The sequence below is a fragment of the Adiantum capillus-veneris genome, chromosome 10, assembly GCF_014529385.1.
Source record: "Adiantum capillus-veneris isolate H3 chromosome 10, ASM1452938v2, whole genome shotgun sequence".
Classification (NCBI taxonomy): Eukaryota; Viridiplantae; Streptophyta; class Polypodiopsida; order Polypodiales; family Pteridaceae; genus Adiantum; species Adiantum capillus-veneris.
The window spans coordinates 98031906-98046102 of NC_140940.1; positions in this window are offsets into that span (position 1 = coordinate 98031906).

Consider the following 14197-nt stretch of genomic DNA (forward strand, 5'->3'; position numbering starts at 1 on the left):
AGAGAGGCTTCACTAACCTCTTTCCTTCTTTAATATGGATGATTCTTAGTGGTGGACGTAGATGTAGAGGATTTCTACTTCTCCTTTACTTCCGTTGATGACACTCATTGATAGAGTGCGGCACCGACGGCAATGAGAGCAACGTACTACCCTCCCTCTGGTGGCTCTTGATTTATGGTTAGAATGAGAGCTGCGAGATGGAGAACTTACTTCCTAGATGTTGACGACGGTGTATTCCCGCGGTAGCACTTCAATGAAGGCTGTTAGTGCTTCTTCAATTTCTTCCTCCTCCATTCTCCAATTGGAGAATTCTCGCAGCCACTCGTCCATGGTTGACGACGTGCATCATTTTTTGCATTGTAAACTGAAGGGTTTTGAGAAGCCCTCCTCCATGTGGGTACCAAATGACAAGTGCAAGCGTAAGACGGGACCCCAATGGCCTCTACGCCAGGACCGTGCACGCAAAACTCATCATGGGAAGTGAACAGGGGGCACCACCTAGCTTTGAGCGGCTAGGACGTAGACAACAACGATTCAAATAACACTAACACAACACACCGTAGAGAGATAGATAGATAGATAGATAGAGAGAGAGAGAGAGAGAGAGAGAGAGCTCGGGGGGTTCACTGTTGAGTACCCCTCTATACAACATGCATTCCTGAGGTATTTAAAAAATCCCTCTTTTAACATGTCTGAATGAATAAAATGACCCCTTATTTTAGGAAAATTTTCTAAAAAATTGAATATAAAACCCCTTATTTTAATGTATCTTTTTTCCATTTTAAAACCCCTCCTTTTCAACTCACGTTATACATTAACATGATTACATAGTGCACCCCAAGAGAGAGAGAGAGAGAGAGAGAGAGAGAGAGAGAGAGAGAGAGAGAGAGAGAGAGAGAGAGAGAGAACCTATAGTGCATTCTCTAGGGAAATTTCATCTGTACAGAGATCCTACTCCTGTGCATAGTGACCCTTGGAGTCAGTTTCTTTTTTTTTGCTTCTCTTTCAAGTGCTGCTTCAATAGTGACCTCTCAGTGCTCTTTTATAGGTGTATGTTGTATTAGTTTAGCATAAACTGATTAGGTTTTGGGCCCTAAGGTGGAGAGACAAAGCAGGCAGCGAATGGTTGACTAGTGCTTTGTTTTGGGAGAAATAAGAAAATGAAATTTTCCTAGGTGGGCCTTTGTGACCGTCACCTAGAGAGAGGTGGAATATACAAAAGGTTTTTCTACAAAGTTTGGCTTGGAAAAATGGAAAATGGATTACCCTACATATATTTACTAAAGAAGTGCGTTGTGGGCGAGATGCCAGCAAATCATAGGCTTTACTGGTGCGTCAATGCTAGCATGCTTGTCAATTTTGGTGCTGGCAGGGGCATGCCTTTGGCGTCTTTCTTTGAATTGTTGTCACCATGGCGTGATTTTGGTGTCTTTTCTTGATGCATCAATGTCCATTTTTGTTTCTTTTTTTGCTTCGGTGCGTGCCGTGTATGTGCGTTTTTGGTGCGTATGGTGTATGTATGTGTATGTTCTTGTGAGTATGTGTGTGTGTATGGAGAGAGAGAGAGAGAGAGAGAGAGAGAGAGAGATGGAGTGCGAGAGATAGAGAGAGAGCTAAGGTCGAGACTGCATGTGTGTGTGTGTATGTGTATGTGTGTAGGCAAGTGTGTATGTGCTTTTGAGTGGTTGTGTGTGTATTTATGGAAAGAGAGAGAGAGAGGGCTGAATTTTACTTGCTACAAAGAGAGAGAGAGAGAGAGAGAGAGAGAGAGAGAGAGAGAGAGAGAGAGTTGGGCTGAACTTACATAGAATGAGAGAGAGAGAGAGAGAGAGAGAGACCATGAAATAGTGGGAGGGGAGGAGGGTTGGTGTGAGTGAGTGTGTGTGTGTGTGTGTGTGTATGTGAGTGCGAGTGTGTGTATGTGAGGAGAGAGAGAGAGAGAGAGAGAGAGAGAGAGATTTTACTACGTGCTGCCCACACACACACACACAGACACATAGAGAGAGAGAGAGAGAGATTTTGAGATGGCGCCCTGGTTGGTGACGAAGAAGAGAGAGAGAGCTGGCCGCTTTGGATAATTGAGGAGAGAAAGAGGGATAAAATCCAAGCAAGAGGGAGAGAGAGAGGGTGGTCTTCTTTTGATAATGAGGAGAAAGAGAGAGAGAGAGAGAGAGAGAGAGAGAGAGAGAGAGAGAGATGGCCGCCACTCTATGAGCGCTAAGACAAGTAGGGGGGTGGCGGCGACAGCTGCAACAAAATTGTTTTTTTTTTTTTTTTTGTATTGTAAGGCTCCGCGATCGGGCTAGTTCCCATGGTCGTGGCTCGCAGAAGCTGCCATCTTTGTGATCACATGGAATTGGGCTGTGATGATTATTAACCCTCACGCACATTCCTATGACCTATGACGGACATTATATTATTTATTTGGTAGAGTCAGGTACCGGGCTTGTCGGTCCAATAGGAAAAGGGTAAGAGTGATTGCTGATGAGAGGCGCACTCTAACTGGAACATTCAGGGGATTAGTTGGCTAAGCATGGACGCCCACGTGTGAATGGGGCGAGCTCATATAAAAGTCAACTAAACCTAAAAATCACTCATTCTCTCATTTGTGCAATTGAAGAGTGCTCTTGCTCCATCTCCATCTCTGTGTGTGTGTGTGTGTGTGTGTGTGTGTGTGTGTGTGTGTGTGTGTGTGTGTGTGTGTGTGTGTGTGTGTGTGTGTGTGTGTGTGTGTGTGTGTGTGTGTGTGTGTGCGTGAGAGAGAGAGAGAGAGCGATCGAGCATTGCAGCGGCACGACGACGGCAAGGCGGTTGAGCGCGGCATAGCGGCGTCTCCCTCTTCTTTGCAGCAAGGAATCCTCCACGACAGCAAGCGTAGAGCGGTGAGTGACACACCATCGCCATCTTTGAGCTTACTAGTTTAGTCTTGTTGTGTGCTTGGAGCCATTTTTGGCTCTCACACAGTGTATCGGCAAGTTCCTTGCATTGACACGTGCAACAGACACGCACATTTTTGGCGCCGTTGCCGGGGGATGCCATACACTAAGCTTGAATGGCACTCTGTGCTTGTTTTATGGTGCAATTTCAATTGTAGGAAGGGTAGGGAAGGAAGGTGTGTGTGTTGAGAAGAAGGATTTTGTGTTGCTAGTGTGTATTTCTTTGTTAATGAAGTTTTGAAAGGTCACTGTGTTTTCTCTATGATAAGGTCTTAGTATTAAGGTTGTTAGTTCTGTGTAATGCAAAGTACAGTAAGTAGGAAGTAGATATGTGAGAGCTAATGAAGTGTGTTAGTGTGTAACAGTAGGTGTATTAGTTGTAAGTAGGTAGGTAGAGTGTGTGTGTGCTCGCGCAGCGCAGGCCGCGACGACCTTATCCCCAAAGAAAAAAAATTTTAATTTTTTTTAAAAGCGTAGGACCGAGATCGGGAATATCTCCCAAACCCAAGCCCAAGCTCACGCTCAGGCTCAGGCTCACGTTCAGGCCTCAATTGCCCTTTAAAATTACGTATTTTAGCTTCACACGTAGCTAAAAATCGACTTTTTTGAGGACAACGGAGCTTCAGGTGACCGAACGATGTGTTGTAAAGCACACCGCAACCCTCTAAGTGATACGCACAATTCAAGCTATCACAAACTTTAATAAAAAATTCCGATCATTAAAAATGTATAAAAAAACGAGTGAAAACGGACGCCTGAAAAAGTAAGCGGTTAACCTTCGAGGTTATTCACCAACGCTTGTAGGGTGCAAAAGGCACATGCATCTGTACTCTAGTCGTGTGCTAGAGACGGAGCAACTAGAGAGAATTTTGACTTACGCGAGTTCTCATTATCCACCTACCTTAGGTTCCGGGCCCTCGATGGGGACCCAAGGTAGTATAAACCAAGACCCAAACATAGCGGCTAGTGACTCTTCCTCTGACTACGACGTCATGGAGGGTTTCCCAATGCCTAATCTCGATAGCTCAAGCCAAGACATGCTTAGCCGCTTGAAGGAAATATTTAGTAGAGCCACTCGCTCCAAACATGGAGCTAATGATGTAAATGAGGGGGGTGGGGAAGTAAATTCACCATTCATGACCAACGTAGATCCTATGCCCTTAGAGAATGTGTACGTGAATACTTCATTCACTGCACCTCGTGATTCTTTAGAGCTATTCCCCTTCGAGGTCATATTACCCGATGGTAGAAGACTTGCCGAAGTGCAAGAGGTTGAGCGCTATATCCTTGCAGCAAGGGAAAAGGAAGTCGAGAGTTTACACAAGGCGGAGCAACGAAGAGAGTTAAAAGCGAAAGCCCCTATGTCAATATCCTTGCTAAGAGAGCAATCGAGTGCTCCTGACTTAGCGACCACTAAGGGTCAACCCATAGAAATCAACATTGCATCTATCTCAAAGGACACCCCTAGCACCTCAATCCTAGATGGAGCGTTCTTAAATGAGAACTAGGAGTACGAACTACAAACGAAAACTTTAACCGACCTATACACAGGTCACACCTATCACGTGGGTTGGTTAGATGTCCTACAATCCACAATGGGTGCTACTAGTATGGAGGATCGACAACAAAGAGTTGTGAGGTCATCCATAGGGTGATTGAGTTAGAAAGACAGAACAAGGGGATCAACTGCCTTCAACGGGTCTCATGAGATTCTTGGATATAGGGAAGGCTAAGAAACTGACCTTATCGCAAATGGAGACTCCTTCGGTAAGTTCGATGGATCCTCCATATGTTGTTTCGCTAGGGGTCTCAGTGCAATCTGAACCCACAAGTGATAGCTTTACCATTCCAAGTCTAGCTCATCTTTCCCTTGATGACACCACGGCTACCATGCCTACCCCAATGATGGGCATGCCGAGAAACACGCCATGGACCTCATTTGTTAGTAAAGCACCACTACATGGTAGCTCAATGACTGCAACAGTACCTACAAGTGTGTACCAATTGTATACACCCATGGGTCCTCGTACGCATGTAGTCCCTACTCCTTCCATTGTTTCAACTACCTATGCTCCACAACCACAACACCCAAGTTCTTATTTTCATGGGACTATACCGGCTTGCGTTATCATGTCACATCTGATGTCTGCTATGCCTAGGGCCACACATATGAACTTTGGGCCGCCACATGGCACAACACCGTACCAAAAATGGAACCCAAGGGCTTCCTATGGGCCAAGCCCAATGCCAATACCTACTCCACATGTAGTCTCTAGAGCACCTTCACCCACGGTGCCTGCTCAGTTAGGTGACTTGGCAACATTTGCTTAAGCTATTGGTCAATCTATTGCTGAGAATATGCGTAACACGCCTGATAGAGAGCCTAGAAGTAAGGCAGTAAAAATAGCCAAGCTCACACAAAAATTTAGTGGAGATGGGGATGTGAGAAAGCATATCGAAGTGTTTGAACAAATATGCGATTCTCTAGGAGAACACAATGGCATGCATAAGAGTAATGCTTTAAGCCTAACCGTAAGTGGAAAGGTAGGACATTGGTATAGAACCCTAAGGGTGGAAGAAAAAACGATTTACCCTACTCTTAGGAGATTGTTCTTGAAAGAATGCATACGAGAGGGAGTGCTTTGTGGTGTAGCCTCTCAGCTCCAGAAAGCCCAACGAGAGGAAGGAGAGTCGGTGAGAGACTTTATTAGTCGCTTGAAGCATTTGAATTCTCGTTGTAATCCAAATGAGCACTTCAATAATAATCAATTGCTTGATAGATTCATTAGGGGATTATGAAATGAGGATATCTACAATGGCCTATTCATTAGAGGTATCACCACTTGGGAAGCAGTCACCACCAATGCGATCCAATTGGAGGATAATTTAATGATTTAAGGAGAAAGAGTGTCTGTTGAGCCTAAATCTATTAGCTCGCAAGCATCAGGGCATCGGCCAATGACCCTAAAGCCTATTTCTAAGGAGCCAAAGATATCTAAGATGACTTTAGCAGATCTCACCAAGGCTATTCAAGAGAGTCTTAGAGACAATCGTGCTCTACAAAAAAATCATATGTATCCAAGAAGGGAGCAACAATGGTGCTCAGTTTTCTATGGTCCGCACAGTACCAGTGAATGTCCTAGTTTTGGAGTGAAATTCAATGGGAATTGCAATGCCTGTGGGAGGTACGGTCATCAAGCTAAGGATTGCATAGTATTTAAGCACGTGATGGCCAACAGACCACCCTTAGCATGGACAAACACACCTCAAGTTCCTGCATTGATGTCGGCCCCACCTCTTGAACAAACAGCACAACACATGGTCCCTAGGGCCCAAAATGTTGTTCAAACAACACCCTTACCACCTCCAGTGCTAGGACCGCAACCACCACATCCGAGAATCAATTTTGTGAATCAAGTGGGTTGTGAGTCATCTATTGCTTGTTTATAAGGCTGTGAGGAAGATATCGATCCTAATATTGCCTATAGGATGGATGTTCTTGAAGAAAGTCCACAATACTACATGGAGGACTATTGGGGACAAGTCAAACCTGTATATCAAGTAGCTGCTCTTGCGGCAAGAGGCCAAAATACCAATTACACTGCTAAGAGACCATCTCTTCAATGCTATGAGTGTGGAGGTCCACATCATGTAGCCGAGTGACCTATTAGGCTACAAAAGAACTCCACACTAATGCAAACCAATCATGCGAGCACGTTTACAATGCCGATACTTATGTATAATCGATGTGGTATAGATCATTTTATTGCCCAATGTCCAAATAATCCAAATGCACCGAAGATCACGCCATTAAACTTGATTGAAGTTACCAAGGAGCCATCACAAAGTACACCTGTGGTACCAGTAAACGTACTCACATGATCGATGCTCCAAAAACAAAATTATATTCTTGAGGAAAGAGACACGGCATCAATTGCCCAATCTCAAAAAAAGAAGAAAACAAGAAGGAAGAGATCGCAAAAAGCAGCGAATTCAGACCCTTGTTCAAAGACCAACATAGGGACTGGTGGCGACCCCGTATATATGAACGACACTAAAGAGGATTCTGATTTAGGTGAAACCAAGGAGACCAAAACGACCACTAAGATAGAAACCAACAAGGAAGATCTTCATGAGCCACAATTTCCAGGATCCAAGAAGAAGATAGGAACTTATCCAAACCCTACAGAGGAGATTGAGCGGGTCAAGCAATGAAGGAGTTTGGTAGAAGATACTCAAAGGGATCTAGAACCCCAAAACCTAGGCAAATCTAGATAATAGACACCGTGTTCCCTATGCAACAACAACCTCACCAAGTCCATAGACCCTTAGCCATACCTAGTGTCATCCAAGAAGAAAGTGACTTAAAGTAATGGGAAAGTGGGCGTACTCACTTCTTGATGGAAAGAATGTTTACAGAGGGATTACCTAATCCTATCAAAGAAATGGAGATCCCATCTTCCCCACATCAAGGGACTGAAGCCCAAACAGTGCCGTTAAACATTGCTAACTTGATGGATTTCATGTCTTCAGAAGTTAGAACCACCATCATGTCCAAACTATATAAAGACCCTCAGCTAGTCTCAGCTCTTCGAGCCTTCCTTGATGGAGAGCTGAAGTTTGGGCTACCACAATTTTCAAGATGGATGGAGTTGGGGAGATGCCAATAGAGGAGGAACACTTAGATCCACAACCCAACCTAGATGAGAACAGGACGAGATTCTGTCATTCGAGTGGCTCTTGTGGCTGGTCGAGCACATCCTCTACTAAATAGGTTTATAATTGATCATAGATCTGATACAATAGTTCTGTTGGCCCCATTGCAGTATTGTTACACGTGTAAAGCGGACACTGATGCTGGGGAAGATTCTCCTTATATGGATGTACTACCTGGGATGACTGAGGCAGACAATGTGGATTGGGTCCACCTAGCGGCAACCATAGACACTTGGGGAAATAGGGGGAAGACATGGGTAACATCAGAGGGGGATGAAATGCCACCACTCGTGCCCTCAAATATGCTAGAAGCAATGCATATAGCTTCTAATGACCTAGAAGATGAACGTTTGACTGGCATTGGAACCAACAGAGCCTCACAAGACTATAGCCCACATGATTTGGGGTCAGAATCATTAATTGAAATTGACTATGAGGTCAAAGAATCTAAGTTAAATCTTAGTGCAAATGTGGGGAAAATCCATTCAGGGCCCAGTGGTAACCTAGATGACAATCTATCCAAGGGAGCAGAAGACACAAGAAGCGATTCATCTAGTGACTCTTCACTAGAGATCAGCCGTAATCGAGAATTAAACAAGAAGAGTAAGAGATATAAGAGGCGATGATATCGAGAAAATGTGCGTGCTAGAATAAATGAAAAGAAATCTACCGCAGAATGGCTTAATTATATAGGGGCATGTGATGATCATCAAAAGTTGGTAGATAACTGGGGTGAATACCTTCAAAGTGTTATGTGGTGTAGTCCACAACCCATTGACATCGCACAACTAGAGGCTACAAAGAAGCCAAAGTTGAGCAGTACAGTAAGGAGACGACAAAATCGAGAGTTAGCTCAACAACAAAAGGAATCGGAAGTGAAATCACAGTCCACGGAACAACACGACCCCACAAACTTACACCCTGCACCTGAACATTTCAAATCATATACCACAGAGGAACGTAAGGTTGTGTATACAAAGGCTCAAAGAAAACCTATCGATGGGAGCAATGGATTCTATGACGGTCCAACAATAGTTAAGGAAATAGAGTTAGCAAATCCAGGAGAAGAGTCTAAACCTGTTTTCATTGCCCAAGATCTGACAGAGACTGAGGAGTGTGTACTTAAAGAACTTCTCAAGGAATTCAGGGATATATTTGTATGGACATATCATGATATGAAAGGTGTTCCACCTTCCGTGGTGCAACACACAATCCCCATGAATAGCATGGCTAAACCAGTCCCAATGAATCCTAAATATGCAAAAATCGTTCAAGAAGAGATTGAAAAGCTTGTGGAATGCGGATTCATATACCCTATCGATCACTCAGAATGGGTGTCTCCAAAAGTGATTGTGCCAAAAAAGAATGGGAAACTCAGAGTGTGCGTGGATCTCAAGAAGGTCAATGCCGCCTCTAGGAGGGACCATTACCCCTTGCCATATTCAGAACTGTGCTTGAAAGAGTTGTAGGGAAGGAAGCTTATAGCTTTTTAGATGGGTACTCTGGTTACAATCAAATCACAATTGTGATGGAGGACCAAGCTAAAACAGTCTTTATAACCGAATTTGGAGTGTCGCATTTCGTGTTATGGCTTTTGACTCAACCAATGCCCCTGCTACCTTTCAAAGATTAATAAACACTGCTTTTAGAGAATATGTGAGGGAGTTTTGTGAAGCTTTCTTAGATGACTTTTGTGTTTATTACTCTCGGAAAGAACATCTATCATGCTTACAAAAAGTGTTTGAGAAGTGTAGATTGTATAACATCTCCTTAAACCCTTTCAAATGCCAATTTTGGGTTAAACATGGAGTCATTTTAGGGCATATAGTGTCCAAAAATGGGATTTCCACAGATGAGAGCAAAATCAAAGCCATTGCTGAATTGCCACCACCTACAAACTATAAAGGAGTTCAAAGGTTCATGGGCCATGTTGGTTATTACCGACGGTTTATTTTAAACTTTTCTGACATAGCTCGTCCTTTGTACAAGCTTCTTATTGAGTTCCAATGGACTGCGGAGTGTGACCATGCTTATGAGTCATTGAAAAAGACCTTGACTAGCACTCCTATTCTACGAGTGCCCAATTGAAATGTAATTTTCCATGTGCATATTGATGCATCAAAATTTGCTATTGGGTGTGTTCTAGCTCAACCAGGAGAACATAAACTGGACTACCCCATTAGCTTTGCAAGTCGTCAATTGAATGATGCCGAGAGAAACTACACCACTAAAAAGCAAGAAGGTTTAGGTATGATTTATGCAGTGAAGAAATTTTGCTAGTACCTTCTGGCCAACAAGTTTGTGTTCTATGTTGATCATCAAGCCTTGTTGTATCTAGTAAATAAACCTTGTTCCACGGGAATAATTACATGATGGTTGTTAATTCTCCTTGAGTTTGACTTTCCCGTTGTGGTGAGACTTGGTAAAAGACATGTCATGGTGGATCATTTGTCTCTCATACCCAATGGTGAAGCCCCTACTGAAGTTGATGATGAGTTGTCCAATACTTTTCTATTCCTAGTCGAAACCATACCTGAATGGAGTGAGAAGATTGTGAACTTTCTAGTTAATGGTTTTCCACCCAAAGAGCTTCGTAAAGACATAGCTCAAAAAGTGTTAAAAGAATGTGAACCTTACTCTCTCATTGCAGGAACTCTCTACAGGCTAGGGAAGGATGATATTCTTAGACATTGTGCCCGTGAGGATGAGTATTTATACATACTGCAAGAAGCCCACATGGGTATAGCCGGAGGACATTTCTCAGGGGAACTAACAGCTAGAAAGGTGTTGCAATCAAGCTATTGGTGGCTAACCTTATTAAAGGATGCATCACTTTTTGCAAAAGATGTGATGAATGCCAATGTTACAAGGTCACACAACGAAAGGATAGGATACCCTTACATCCTGTTAAAGGGACCCAACCATTTGAAAAATGGGGTTTGGACTTTGTAGGTCCAATTAGTCCGGCAGCTCGTAGCACTCAATCTCGATATATTATCGTTGCCACTCACTATGTGACAAAGTGGGCGGAAGCCAGGGTGACACGTAAGGCTGATGCGAGGTCAACTACCAAGTTTATCTTTGAGAATATTATTACAAGATTTGGTTGTCCCTTTGAGATTGTGAGTGACAATGGTACTCATTTTATAAATGGAGTAATAAAAGAACTCACTACCAACTTTATGATAGCCCACCATAAGTCCACACCTTATTATCCACAAGAAAATGGCCAAGCTGAGAGCACCAACAAGACCTTGATCTCTATCTTGACCAAAACGGTGGAAGCTCATCGCACAGATTGGGATTCAAAGCTTACATAAGCTCTATGGGCTTATCGCACTACGTACAAAGCTGCCATTAACTGCACAACGTTTAAGATGGTGTATGGCCAAGAAGCGGTTATGCCATGGGAGTTTGTCGTTCCTAGTCTTCGAGTAGCTTCTCAAGAAGGTTGGGATGGTAATCCCTTACTTGAGCGATTATATATCCTTGAAAGGCTAGATGAAGAGAGGCAATTAGATGTGAAAAATGCACTTGTGGAGAAGGATAGGAGGAAGAAATGGTTTCACCGTCATGTAAAGAACAAAGATATCAATGTTGGTGATAAAGTCCTTATGTATGGAGTCCATAACAAAAAGAAAAAGTTGAAATATGCGGGAAAAGGACCATATAGAGTATGTGAGATCACCCCACAAGGAACCATTCGTGTGGAGACTCTTGATGGAGTTGAAACCATTAGATTCCTCAATGGGAGCAAATTTAAAAGATACTATGATCCTTTCAGCCAAGAGGAGCTACATGCCATCCATACCAAAAAGGCATCCAAGGCACAAACAGGATTGAAGAAGATACAAGCTCAAGCTGAGGCTAAGGAGCGACAACAACGCATAAGACGAAAACGAGAGGCTAACCTTGGGGTCACACATGCATTCCACGTTGAAATCGACGAGGATTGGTTGGACTCTGACACACCTCTACCATACCTTATTGAGCTAAACAACACCTATGGAAAAGTGCTATATAACGCCTTATTGAACACGGGTGCTAAATATAATCTACTATCATATGGGGTGTGGTGTCAGTTAGGGAAGCCACCTCTATCTGAGAGTATTATCCAAGTCAAGGGTGTCAGTAGCAAGAAAAAAACTGCGTTTTTTGGAATCTGACACACTTCTGTCAGTTATGACAATGGGGTTGTAGCTCAAGACTTTTTGGTCATGCTTGTTGGAACTATGGAGGGTAATTTTAACCTAGGATGCACGTGGATGATAGCCACCGAATGCACTATTGATTGGGGGACAGGGGGTGTCACAACACAGAAACCAACTCTTAGCCCTGCCACTCAAGCCATAGTCCCTGAGATATTTCCTCTTAAGGAAATAAAACCCAAAACATTGCATGTCCAAGAGATTGAACCATATGTCCCATAGCCCAACTCTCTAGAGCTTCAACTGATGTACTTGAAATAAAGCTTGCGACACACAAGACCCATCCCAATATAACAAAGAAAACATACAAGTGGGTCCCTAAAGCTTCTTTAGCAACCATAGCCAGTGCTAAAAGATAGGAGCCTGGTAAGAGACGTCCCATTCACCCCAAGAAATGTAAAGAAATGTTGCATTGGATTCCTAAACGACTATTGGAAGCCCAAGGCTACTATCAAGGAAATGATCAAATTTGGGTGCCAAAACGTAGATTATGTTCTTACCTGTCACCTGACCCATGTACGCCCAATCCTGTAGCTCCAAAACAAATCAATAATCACAAAAAGAAAAAAAATAACAGAATGCTACACACCGGCTCTAGATCTAGTTTGGGTACCGAAGAAAGAACAATTTGTTCCACCTAGCTCAGGAAGGGGGGAGTCCCATGAAGCTTCTAGCTCCTCATGTAATGCATCCATAGAGGTAAAAGATTCTCCACAGCCTCCACCTACAATAGTGGACCTCCATAAATCTACAAAGGAATCCACACCTCCCAGTGTCCAAGAATCACCTGATGAACCACTTCAAGTTCGATCCTGGGAGAGTACCTTACCACCCTTCAACTCAACGAGGCACCTAAGGTAATAGAAAACTAATGGCAAAAATCCTCACCTAGTACCAACCGGAACAATTGGTTTCAAAAGGTGACAACATCGTTTTAAAAGGTATGATCTACCCAAGGAAGGGGGAGTGTTTGCTAACATCCATCATTCACTTGCTTCCCTCTCAACCTTCCTTACCGACATGTCAATCTCCAATCTTAGGGAATGTATATATAAAGCCTTATACTCAAAAAACAAGATAAAAAAGTAAAAGAGCAAGATCCATAACACAAAATCATAATAACACATTATGCACAAGAACATGACCCTTGTAATATTTGCACTCTAACCATCATCTATTTGCGTTTACAGATATGGCTAGTACGCTAGAGCCATCCACTCCTGCCTTGGGTGAGAGGTAACCTCGCTACTTTTCATAAATCTTTCACATGGTCTTTGTCATGCTTGCCTGTGAATGGGATTTGGTAGGTACGCTAGCATGTGAGAGAAATGTCGAGGAGTTAGAATGCCTGATACGTCTCTTGACCACGATTGATCCATACTTAGTAGAGAGTGTATCTCCCATTGCACAAGCCTATCCTTTTGACCAAGATGACTACAGGCATCTAGTGACCTTCTTAGTAAACATTGGTGCCTTTGATGATGAAGAAGATTTACATGATTATACGGATGACACATATGGTCTCATGGATGATGACTTTGTTTTTCTCGATGACAAGGATAGGGGTTTAGCCTTAGGGTTTCTCCCAATCTCTACAATATCCTATTACCTTGACTCTCTAGAGGGAGTGCAAATAATTAGGCTAGGGTTTCTTATGTTTTTTGTTGTGTTCAATAAGTGTTGGTACCTTTTCCCATTGATGTGCCTCCTAGAGGTATTCTTTGTGTTTCCTAGTGTGTACAGGAATGTGTTGCTGTTGACAGGATTTGGACCTTCATGGAATCTTTCTCTTGTTCACACTTCAAATCAAGCACGAACATCAACACAAACAGGTGTTTATTGTCCATTAGCATTGCCCCTTATCTATTTGCATCCATGTTTGTCTGCTTTAATTGTGATTGGTAGCATAATATCCAACACATTTGCTTAATATCAAACATTAAATTCAAAAAACAAAATTTGTCATAATCACTTATCTAGGTTTAAAAATCAAGCAGTCCGACTAAGCTAGTTTGACCAAGCTAGGTGTTAGAGATCTTCTCTTAATACCATGGGGAATACCTTCCTAATAATTAATGGTTACTTAGGTTCTTAATCCAATTTAGGCAGCATTGTGTGAAATGTACTAGGGCTTTCTAGTGGGCTTAGTCCCTATTGACCTTTAGCTTAAGTATTATAAAGGGAGTTTACTAGTGTAATGAGCCTGGGAGGGTAACAGTGTTATATGACCCCCCAAAGTTACAAAATTAAAATGCTGAAAACGAGCAAACAAAAAAATCAAAGTGCCATAATGTAAAATCTTAAGCTGGAAGAGAAACCTCAGCTTGATTTGGTACT